Genomic DNA, 12,836 nt, shown 5'->3' with positions numbered 1-12,836 from the left:
TTTTGTTGGTTACCAAGACAAACCGGTTTTAGACCAGTACACGTTGTGTTTTTGCTGGTCACCAGGACAAACCGGTTTTAGACCAGTACACGTTGTGTTTTTGCTGGTCACCAGGACAAACTGGCTTTAGACCAGTGCACGTTGTGTTTTTGCTGGTCACCTGGACAAACCGGTTTTAGGCCAGTACACGTTGTGTTTTTGCTGGTCACCAGGACAAACCGGTTTTAGACCAGTACACGTTGTGTTTTTGTTGGTTACCAAGACAAACCGGTTTTAGACCAGTACACGTTGTGTTTTTGCTGGTCACCAGGACAAACCGGTTTTAGACCAGTACACGTTGTGTTTTTGTTGGTTACCAGGACAAACCGGTTTTAGACCAGTACACGTTGTGTTTTTGTTGGTTACCAAGACAAACCGGTTTTAGACCAGTACACGTTGTGTTTTTGCTGGTCACCAGGACAAACCGGTTTTAGACCAGTACACGTTGTGTTTTTGCTGGTCACCAGGACAAACTGGCTTTAGACCAGTGCACGTTGTGTTTTTGCTGGTCACCTGGACAAACCGGTTTTAGGCCAGTACACGTTGTGTTTTTGCTGGTCACCAGGACAAACTGGTTTTAGACCAGTGTACGTTGTGTTTTTGCTGGTCACCATATGATTATCCTGGTTTAGCTGGTTTTCTAACATAGCCTTATTTACTCATCCACTAAACCAGCAATAAGACCAGCATTGGCCAAATTAAAGCAACTAGCTCCCACTGCTTTTAATTAGAGATCTTTTAGCTTTTGCCATGTAAAATAATCAGGATCACAAGGTCTTTCAGAGAGGATTACATATACCAGTGCATCTCAAACAATTAGGATATCATGGAAAAGTTCAATATTTTCCATCACTTATTTAAGAAAGTGAAAATGTAATAAATTATAGACTCATTACACGTAAACTAAAATGTTTCAAGCATTTTTTAAATTTTGATAATGATGGTCTACAGTGCAAAAAAATACCCTCAAAATTATTAGAATATTTCATTTCCGGTTTGAGTAAAACAGTATAAATACCGTGTATCTCTCGGGCTAGTTCAGTACAGACAACCACAATCACGGGGAAGACTGCTGATTTGACAGTTGACCAGAAGACCATCATCGACGCCCTCCACAAGGAGGGCAAGCCACAGAAGGTCATTGCTGAAAAGGCTGGCTGGAGAAGGTGCACAAGTAACAGGGATGACTGCAGCCTTGAGAGGATTGTCAAGAAAAGTCGATTCAAGAACTTGGGAGAACTTCACAAGGAATGGACTGAGGCTGGTGTCAGTGCACCAAGAGCAACCACGCACAGACGTCTTCAAGAAAGGGGTTACAACTGTCACATTCCTAATATAAAGCCACTCCTGAACCAGAGACAACATCAGAAGCATCTTACCTGGACTAAAAAGAGAAAGAACTGGATTATTGTTCAGTGGTCCAAAGTCCTCTTTTCAGACGAAAGTAAATTTTGCATTTCATTTGGAAATCAAGGTCCTAGAATCTGGAGGAGGAGTGGAGAGACACAGAATCCAAGGTGTTTGAAGTCCAGTGTGAAGTTTCTGCAGTCTGTGATGATTTGAGGTACAATGCCGTCTGCTGGTGTTGGTCCACTGTGTTTGATCAAGTCCAAAGTCAACACAGCCATCTACCAGGGGATTTTAGAGCACTTCATGCTTCTATCTGCTGACAAACTTTATGGAGATGCTGATTTCCTTTTCCAGCAGAACTTAGCACCAGCCCACAGTGCCAAAATTACTACCAAATGGTTTGCTGACCATGATATTACTGTGCTTCATTGGCCAGCCAACTCACCTGACCTGAACCCCAGAGAGAATCTATGGGATATTGTCAAGAGGAAGATGAGAAACACCCGACCCAAAAAATACAGACCAGCTGAAGGCTGCTATCAAAACAACCTGGGCTTCAGTAACACCTCAGTAGTGCTACAGGCTGATCGCCTCCATGCCATGCTGCACTGGTGCAGTAATTTGTGGTAAAGGAGCCCCAACCAAGTATTGAGTGTATAAATGAACATACTTTTGAGAAGTTGGGCATTTCTGTATTGTAAATCACTTTTTAATTGATCTTAGGAAATATTTTAATAATCTGAGATACTGGATTTCTGATTTTCATGAACTATAAGCCATAATCATCAAAATTAAAACAAAAAAGTCTTGAAATATTTCACTCTACGTGTAATGAATAAAGAATATACGAAAGTTTACGTTTTAGAGTTAAATTACGAAAAAAAAAACTTTTTCACGGTATTCTAATTTTTTGAGTATGCATTTCTCTTTGTTTTTCAGGGAAGAGAAGAGATATGTGAACACATCCATTGAAATTTTTATCCAAAATAACTTACATTTCATTGGATCTCCAGCCCAAGCAGTTGACACATGCTCAAAGACCCAATAGAGTCTCTGTGGCAGTGTGTGGATTTGAACTCCTCTGATCACTAGCTTGTGATGGCTGACCTGGCTGCAGGCTCTGCATGCCGTGCATATGGAGCTCTCCTTTTCCAGGACCTGATCCTCTGGCTCGCCCTGTGGACTGCACTTCTGTGCTCTGAAGGTGCTTTGCACATGAACCTGACATGGCTGTGGGCTTTCAGGGCTTTCAGCTGGTTTCTGCTTTACACAGTCAGTTTAGCCACCCTGGATAAGACCACACACAATCTTCTGAAGCCCTGGGTAGCATTACAGTGTTTTGTAGCTCCTGTGTTTGACATGGTGCAAACACTAGTTCTTGGAGGGAGGTGTGGCTTTAGTCCTGTGCCTGTCCCCTCCATGGTGGTTTTAAATGCACTGACTGGCATTCTGATCCATCTGATGTGGGACAAGGCATTCCCTAGTAAAAAGGTGAAGAAAGGACAAGAGGCCAAGGTTCTCCTGATGAGTGATTCACTGTTCAAAACCAGACTACCTTCACCTGGGGGCGGCCTTTTTCTTCCTCATCTTGGCTGCATTATGTAAGTTTAAGACCTGTGCTCTTTTGTGGTTTCGGTGACTCTAATTTAATTGTTTGAGCATAAAATAGTGATTTTTAAATGCAAATGTATTGCTTGAATATGCTATAGAGCAGTATAGCATATGACAGTGTTTCCAGTGTAATGTTATTCCTTCTTTTCAGTTGAGTCACGTATTCCGTACTACGTGGGGAAAATCATTGATGGTTTGAGTGGAGAATACAAGCATGACAACTTCTTGTGGGCCATTGCATGCATGGCGTTTTACTCATTTGGAAGGTAAATGCATGTTGGATTCCTCTCTTGCTGTCATTGTCTTCCGGGATTTGTGCAAAACTCATTTCACCCAATGTGCTTTTATTTCTTAGTTCTATGTTCTCTGGCTTGAGAGGAGGCATGTTCATGTGTAGCCTGAGCAGACTCAACAAGAGAAATCGACACATGCTGTTTCAGAACCTGATGAAACAGGAAATAAGCTTCTTTGAAGAAAATAAACCAGGTTGTGTGCAATATATACAGGAAATCATTGATTCTGAAGATCTTAATGATTTTCTTTCAAAGAAACCTCATAAAATTAAATCTTCAGGATCTTTTCTTACAGCAGCGCTCTGCCTTTCCTCTTACAGGAAGCTTGACATCGCGACTGGCCTCCGACACTGATAAAATGGGCTGCTCTATAGCCCTGAATGTAAATGTGCTCCTGAGAAGTCTGGTTAAGACATGTGGCATGCTTGTGCAGATGCTCAGCCTGTCCTGGCAGCTCACACTCCTCACCTGTGTGGAGATGCCTCTCCTCGCTGTGCTACAGAACTATTACAACATTTACTACCAGGTAATTGACTTTGTTTCCCCATATTTAGTAACTGATTTATGTTCTAGTAGTTTTCCCATGCTACCCTTTTTATAATTTTAGCTGACATTCCTTAATAAAGATCTTCGGTTGCATAAAGGAAAAGATTCCTCACCAGGTCTTTTGTAGTGGAAAGGCTGTTTTGTCACTGCAGTTTTATCATCGTATTTTCACTCTGTCCTAATGTGCAGAAAAGATCAAGTGAGCTGCAGGACTGCCTGGCTGAAGTCGAGCAGCTGGCCTCATCTGCCATCAGGTCTGTAAAGACGGTGCGGAGCTTCAGGGCTGAGACTCAGGAGCTGAAGTGGTACCAAGAGGCTCTGGACAGGAAGCTTCAGATACTGCAGTGCAAGGGCATTTCCAGTGCAGTCCACCACCTTCTGCGCAAAGTGAGCCATTACATACTGTAGCACTGTGCATGGGACTGTTTTTAATCCCGTGCCCACCTGCTCTCACAGACACACTAAATAACCAAACATTTGGACATGCGACCATCACACCCATATATAGTTCTTCCCCAGAATGTTGGCCCAAAGTTGGAAGCACACATTTGTCTCGAATGTTTTTGGATACTGACGCTAACCCACTGAGCACCTTTGGGATGAACTACAACCCCGACTGAACTACAACTCAGGCCTCCTCTGTGATGGTCAGATGTCTACAAACCTTTGGCCATATAGCATACCTGAACCACTCCCACTTGCTCCTACAGTTATTAGCTCATCCGGCTGACAGGCGATGAGCTTATGCCATCATGTGTTGTCTGTCGTCCGTCCATCCAGCGTCGTCCACGTTTCACGAAAATTGCTTCTTCTCTCAATTCTTCACCAATTTTTATTCTTTTTGGCAGGAAGGTAGGTCTGCCTGGGGTGCATATAGCATCTACCCAAATTTGTATAATTGCAATTAATAATGAAGATATGGAGTAATTAAGCCCTAATGAGCAGTTTCCACACAAATCGCTTCTTCTCCCTCAATTCGTCACTGATTTTGATTCTTTCTGGCATGAAGGTAGGGCTACCTAGGGTGCATATAACTTCTACCCAGATTTACTTAATTGCAATTATTAATGAAGTTATGAACTAATTAAGCCTTAATGAGCAGTTCAACAAAAGTCGCTTCTTCTCGGTCAATTCCTTGCCAGTTTGGATTCTTTCTGGCAAATAGGTCGGTATTCCTAGGGTGTATATAGCTTCTATATAGTGTCTATAACTTGCAACGTTTATTGCGCAAGGTGGCCCACTTTAAATTGTTCCTTCTGGACTAGACAGGGCCAGAGTGAGCTACGCCGTCATTGACAGTGTTGTTTCTGATTGTAACTGTCTATGATATTTCTCATGATCCATAATGATGTGGTGATCAACAAATTTTCTATTTAATTTGTATAATGAACACAGCGCATGGACTACTATGGACTATTGTAATGCCTGAAGACCTACCAATCTACTGAGTTTAACTGGGGGCCAGAAAAATCTTATCCACCTTTTCTAATACATTAATCAGTGCTCATAGCTGTTTGTGCATCTGCCAGGCTTGTCATTGTGTTACTCTGAAACAGCATCATGAAAATATTATAATTACAATCATCTTTTTAATGCCTACCCAAATGAGACAAATGTCTATAGATTAAGCGTTTTTATTTAAATGTTTTATGTTAAATGTTTTATTTAAAACAAGCGATATAATGGAATTTTACACAGAACATTTTTGCTAGAACGCTCTTTCCTGACCAAAATTGATGCATATCTGCAATATTTTGGTTCCTTAATCTTCATGCACACCTCTAGTCTAGTCTCCAGTCACACTGACTTCATTTTGGTATCCCTACATGCCGTATTAGTCTGCAGCGCGCAGTTCAGTGCTGTTGTTGATAATGGTGGTTCCTCCTGCTTGTTTCAGTGCGTGATGGATTGTTCAGGTTGTTGCATTTATCCTGTTGTAGTGTCTGTCATTGAGCCTGAGGGTGGCTATGGTGCTTCTTGGACGCCGTCTCATCTCCTCTGGTCAGCTAAGCAGTGGGAGCCTTCTGGCTTTTATGCTGTATCAAAAAGACATGGTGACCAACATGAAGGTGAGTATAATAATCTGAACTTTTTAAACCATGAATGTCATTTTGTGAGTTTCTTCTTTTGTGTACAGTAGGCTACTTTAGATTTTTACAAAAATCTTGAGTGCTTCTGTTCCTTGTTCCAAACCTGGATGTTGGAAATATGAGAATTCGGAATTTTGTTTTTAAAATAAAAAAAGTATTTTATTTTTTTAAGAACATTTTAATTGGATCTGCCAAAAAAGTCTTTTGTTTCCATGTACTTATGTGCCTACAAAATTTTGGTCAGCTGCAAATACATTTTTTCCAGATTGTTCAGACTCATTCGGTGTTTTTACTCTGAAATTGTGAATCCAGGGCGGCACGGTGGTGTAGCGGTTAGCGCTGTCGCCTTGCAGCAAGAAGGTCCGGGTTCGAGCCCCGTGGCCGACAAGGGCCTTTCTGTGCGGAGTTTGCATGTTCTCCCCGTGTCCGTGTGGGTTTCCTCCGGGTGCTCCGGTTTCCCCCACAGTCCAAAGACATGCAGGTTAGGTTAACTGGTGACTCTAAATTGACCGTAGGTGTGAATGTGAGTGTGAATGGTTGTCTGTGTCTATGTGTCAGCCCTGTGATGACCTGGCGACTTGTCCAGGGTGTACCCCGCCTTTCGCCCGTAATCAGCTGGGATAGGCTCCAGCTTGCCTGCGACCCTGTAGAACAGGATAAAGCGGCTAGAGATAATGAGATGAGATTGTGAATCCATCCATTATCTGTAACTGCTTATCCTATGCAGGGTCGCGGGCAAGCTGGAGCCTATCCCAGCTGACTATGGGTGAGAGGCGGGGTACACCCTGGACAAGTCACCAGATCGTCACAGGGCTGACACATAGAGACAAACAACCATTCACACTCACATTCACACCTACAGTCAATTTAGAGTCACCAGTTAACCTAACCTGCACGTCTTTGGACTGTGGGGGAAACCGGAGCACCCGGAGGAAACCCACGCAGACACGGGGAGAACATGCAAACTCCGCACAGAAAGGCCCCTGTTGGCCCCTGGGCTCGAACCCGGAACCTTCTTACACCACCATGCTGCCCTGAGGTTGTGAATGTGATACATTTTATTTAAACAATAATGTGCTTGAATACATACCGTTTAAACATTTTGAATCCTGTTATGTTTATTAAATTTAGCCTTATGTGCATTATTGTCATGATTTAGCCTTTAATATATTATGTAATTAGCATTTTAATGTATTTTAATAGAACTGTAAGAAACTGAAATTCAGAATACAGTATTATATCAAAGTTTATATTCTATACAGCACAGCATTGTAATACTGTTACAGTAATAAACTGTTGTAGATTACAGTAGATACGGTACACTGTAGAGTAACAGTTTAATGCTGGCAACTGTAGCTGCCTGTAATTTATTGATATTTAACAGGCAAATTTGTCACTGTGTGCTGCTGTGGTTGATTCAGTTTTATTTATTAAATCAATTGTATTGTGTTTAATCAGCAGTGTTTTGTATTTTTTTTATTTTAAGAGTCACATTTTGCTTTAGTGTTGTTCAATATAATGAAATCGCTCCAAATGGTGCTGGCAAACTGACAGAATCTGTTTCTCTATGTGGCACGTGCCTTACTACTGTCGTTGTTGGGAGTAGAGCAAGAAGGCGGAAGGAAAAGTAGTTCTTATCCTAACCAACAATTTAAAAAAAAAATAAAATGAAATCAACACTTTTACATTTTTTAGGAATTTTAAGCCTTAATTCATCACATGTATGTTAGAGCACAGTGAAATTCTTTCTCTGCATTTAATCTATTTGGGGATGTGAGCACGCACACATACCCATGCAGTGGGCATTTGTGCTGCAGGATCAGGGGTGCGGTTGGGGGTTAGGTGCCTTGCTCAAGGGCATCACAGCCATGCATGTAGAGGGAGAAGAAAGTGCTGTTCGTTCACTCCCCCCACCTACACATATTCCTGCTGGTCCAGGGAATAGAACCAGTAACCTTTTGGTCCCAAAGCTACTTCTCTAACCTTTAGGCCATGGCTTCCCCATTCCCCATTTTAAAGCAGCAGCTGTTATTGATTTTTCAATATAAGGATCGATTCTCAAAACTTAACCATCAGTATCGAAATTTTGGTATCGATCCATCCATCCTTACTTCAGAGCCTCATTTGCCATCACTCGTTGCTCGGGAAGGTACGGTGGCCCTGAAGGGCAAATCACAACCACAAATGGGAAAACACAACAACAAATCACAAAACACAACAATAAATAGATAGTCACAATGGCAAATCGCAAAACCAAAAACACAACCACAAAGCAGAAAACACAACAACTTTAACTTCTAGTGGAAATAGTAGGAACATGCTATCGACAAGGATCGTCACTGATTGGATGAACATACCGTCCATCTTTTTAATCAGAAGGAAATGCATCACATGCGCCATTTGGTCCCAGGCCTCACAAACAGTAAAGCAACTAGGATGTGGGAAGAAGTAATACTGACAAAGAAATCATAGGCAAATATTTGATATTGAGATGTATCTCAATGTTTTCTTTGTCAATATTCCTTCCTTTATGTCAAAGCCTGATATTGAATATTATCTAATGCTTTGAGAGATGTTCCTGCTGCTGATCCATACAGCACACTACCATAATCTATTATTGATTGAATGAATCCATTGTATCTGGTCTTCAAAGCAGTTCTGTCTGTGCCCCATTCTCTTCCAGTTAAACACCTCATTAAGTTTAGTACTTTCTTACATTTGTCTAATATTTTCTGAATATGTACAGCACATGTAATTCTTTCATCAAACCATAACCTTAGACACTTAATGTTTCACTCTCTCCAACTCCTGATTTATATAATTTTAATATCTCAAGACCAATTCTTTTCCTTGTAAAGATCATTATCTTTGTCTTGTCAAGTGAAAATTTCAAACTCCATTGATATGACCGTTCTTGTACTTCCTTAATAGCATCCTACAGTTTCTTTACAATGAATTCCAGATTTCTTTCCCTCTTCCAAATTTCTCCGTCATCCATGAAGAGCGGAAACCCCATCCCATCTCATCTCATTATCTCTAGCCGCTTTATCCTTCTACAGGGTCGCAGGCAAGCTGGAGCCTATCCCAGCTGACTACGGGCGAAAGGCGGGGTACACCCTGGACAAGTCGCCAGGTCATCACAGGGCTGACACATAGACACAGACAACCATTCACACCTACGGTCAATTTAGAGTCACCAGTTAACCTAACCTGCATGTCTTTGGACTGTGGGGGAAACCGGAGCACCCGGAGGAAACTCACGCGGGCACGGGGAGAACATGCAAACTCCGCACAGAAAGGCCCTCGCCAGCCACGGGGCTCGAACCCGGACCTTCTTGTTGTGAGGCGACAGCGCTAACCACTACACCACCGTGCCACCCCATCCCATTATCTATTTCCATAAATACATCATTTATTGTTATCACAAAGTTGCTAAATTGGCAACACTGTTAAGACAGTGAAATGTGTAGCCTACTACTGCAGTGTATTCACAACCAAAAACCAGACTAAAATGAATAGAGCATTTACATTTCGTCTTCTTCTTCTTCTGGCTGTTCCCATTAGGCGTTAGGGGTCGCCATAGCGGACGATGTCCCTCCATCTCCTCCTGTCCTCTGTATCTTTTTCTGTAGCACCAACCCTCCTCATGTCCTCCTTCACCACATCCATAAATCTCATCTTTGCTCTTCCTCTTTTCCTTCTACCTGGCAACTCCATCTCCAGCATTCTTTTCCCAATATACCCTGGATCTCTCCTCTGTACATATCCAAACCATCTCGATCTCACCTCTCTCACTTTGTCTCCAAGATGCCCTACATGTCCTGTCCCTCTAATATTCTCATTTCTAATCCTGTCCAACTTTGTCACTCCCAATGAAAATCTCAGCATTTTCAGCTCAGCTATGTCCAGTTCAGCCTCCTGTCTTTTTACCGTATCAGTGCCACTGTCTCCAAACCATACAACATTGCCGGTCTTACTACTGTCTTGTACACTTTCCCTTACTTACTTTGCATGTAGCACCTGCTTAACCCACCGAGGTAATAAGTACAGTGGTGCTTGAAAGTTTGTGAACCCTTCAGAATTTTCTAGATTTCAGCATAAATATGAACTAAAATATTATCAGATTTTCACACAAGTCCTAAAAGTAGATAAAGAGAACCCAGTTAAACAAATGAGACAAAAATATTATACTTGGTCATTTATTTATTAAGGAAAATGATCCAATATTACATATCTGTGAGTGGCAAAAGTATGTGAACCTCTAGGATTAGCAGTTAATTTGAAGGTGAAATTCGAGTCAGGTGTTTTCAATCAATGGGATGACAATCAGGTGTGAGTGGGCACCCTGTTTTATTTAAAGAACAGGGATCTATCAAAGTCTGATCTTCACAACACACGTTTGTGGAAGTGAATCATGGCACGAACAAAGGAGATTTCTGAGGACCTCAGAAAAAGCGTTGTTGATGCTCATCAGACTGGAAAAGGTTACAAAACCATCTCTAAAGAGTTTGGACTCCACCAATCCACAGTCAGACAGATTGTGTAGAAATGGAGGAAATTCAAGACCATTGTTACCCTCCCCAGGAGTGGTCGACCAACAAAGATCACTCCAAGAGCAAGGCGTGTAATAGTCGGCGAGGTCACAACAGACCCCAGCGTAAATTGTAAGCAACTGAAGGCCTCTCTCACACTGGCTAATGTTAATGTTCATGAGTCCATCATCAGGAGAACACTGAACAACAATGGTGTGCATGGCAGGGTTGTAAGGAGAAAGCCACTGCTCTCCAAAAAGAACATTGCTGCTCATCTGCAGTTTGCTAAAGATCACGTGGACAAGCCAGAAGGCTATTGGAAAAAGGTTTTGTGGACGATGAGACCAAAATAGAATTTTTTGGTTTAAATGAAAAGCATTATGTTTGGAGAAAGGAAAACACTGCATTCCAGCATAAGAACCTTATCCCATCTGCGAAACATGGTGGCAGTAGTATCATGGTTTGGGCCTGTTTTGCTGCATGTGGGCCAGGACGGCTTGCCATCATTGATGGAACAATGAATTTTGAATTATACCAGCGAATTCTAAAGGAAAATGTCAGGACATCTGTCCATGAACTGACTCTCAAGAGAAGGTGGGTCATGCAGTAAGACAACGACCCTAAGCACACAAATCGTTCTACCAAAGAATGGTTAAAGAAGAATAAAGTTAATGTTTTAGAATGGCCAAGTCAAATTCCTGACCTTAATCCAATCGAAATGTTGTGGAAGGACCTGAAGCGAGTAGTTCATGTGATGAAACCCACCAACATCCCAGAGTTGAAGCTGTTCTGTATGGAGGAATGGGCTAAAATTCCTCCAAGCCAGTGTGCAGGACTGATCAACAGTTACCAGAAATGTTTAGTTGCAGTTATTGCTGCACAAGGGGGTCACGCCAGGTACTGAAAGCAAAGGTTCATATGCTTTTGCCACTCACAGATATGTAATATTGGATCATTTTCCTCAATAAATAAATGACCAAGTACAATATTTTTTTCTCATTTGTTTAACTGGGTTCTCTTGATCTACTTTTAGGCTTTGTGTGAAAATCTAAAGATGCTTTAGGTCATATTTATGCAGAAATATAGAAAATTCTAAAGGGTTCACAAAGTTTCAAGCACCACTGTATACAGCACCCTATGTTTTATTGTTTTTACAACAATAAAAAGGGTACACAGTGTGTACTACACACTTTATCAGCACAAAATACTGTACGTCTGGTAAATGAACAAGGTCCACAGACCTACGTTGTGTGCAAACCCTCCTAAAAGCAAACCAGTTTCCCACCGACGGACCGACCGATGGGTCGACACGCGACTAAAAATTTCACCATCCCCCCTGGTTTGATTTTACAACTCGACCACTGCTTGGGCGGCACGGTGGTGTAGTGGTTAGCACGGTCGCCTCACAGCAAGAAGGTTCTGGGTTCGAACCCAGCGGCCGGCGAGGGCCTTTCTGTGTAGAGTTTGCATGTTCTCCCTGTGTCTGTGTGGGTTTCCTCCGGGTACTCCAGTTTCCCCCACGATCCAAAGACGTGGTTAGGTTAATATGGGATGGCCTTGGGCAGAGGTGCCCTTGAGCAAGGCACCTAACTGCTCCCTGGGCGTTGTTCGCATGGCTGCCCACTGCTCTGGGTATGTGTGTGCGCTCATTGCTCACGTGTGTGTTCACTGCTTCAGATGGGTTAAATGCAGAGAGGAAATTTCACAAGTGTGTGATGAATAAAGTTCATTCATTCATTCATTATCTCTAGCCGCTTTATCCTTCTACAGGGTCGCAGGCAAGCTGGAGCCTATCCCAGCTGACTACGGGCGAAAGGCGGGGTACACTATGTGTCATCACAGGGCTGACACATAGACACAGACAACCATTCACACTCACATTCACACCTACGGTCAATTTAGAGTCACCAGTTAACCTAACCTGCATGTCTTTGGACTGTGGGGGAAACCGGAGCACCCGGAGGAAACCCACGCGGACACGGGGAGAACATGCAAACTCCACACAGAAAGGCCCTCGCCGGCCCCGGTGCTCGAACCCAGGACCTTCTTGCTGTGAGGCGACAGCGCTATAACCACTACACCACCGTGCCGCCATGAATAAAGTTGTGCTTTCTTTCTTTCTTTGGTACAGTTGACACCAGATATTTGAACTTTAAATGTAAATGTGGTACTGCTGAGACATTTTGTCTAATGCTGGGAAAACACTTTTTAATAAATAAATAAATAAATAAATAAATAATACAGGGTTGGTGAATAGGAGATAGGGAAACATTTTGAGTTGTTGTTTGACTTTTCTACCCACACTCCAGTCCAGTAGGTGGCGGTAACACGCCTTTTGGTTAGACGTCAACCGTGTCGTTTTGAAGAAGAAGATG

The 12,836-nt window shown here is 42.4% G+C and overlaps 1 pseudogene; it reads left to right on the top strand.

The window, feature by feature from the left end:
- Positions 1–2,346: 2,346 nt before the first annotated feature.
- Positions 2,347–12,807, top strand: LOC132897789 (antigen peptide transporter 2-like; annotated as a pseudogene).
- Positions 12,808–12,836: the final 29 nt, after the last annotated feature.

This window comes from Neoarius graeffei, chromosome 14 (assembly GCF_027579695.1).
Source record: "Neoarius graeffei isolate fNeoGra1 chromosome 14, fNeoGra1.pri, whole genome shotgun sequence".
NCBI lineage: Eukaryota > Metazoa > Chordata > Actinopteri > Siluriformes > Ariidae > Neoarius > Neoarius graeffei.
Note: the sequence above shows the minus strand (reverse complement) of the source record. Positions and strands in the feature narration are given on the sequence as shown.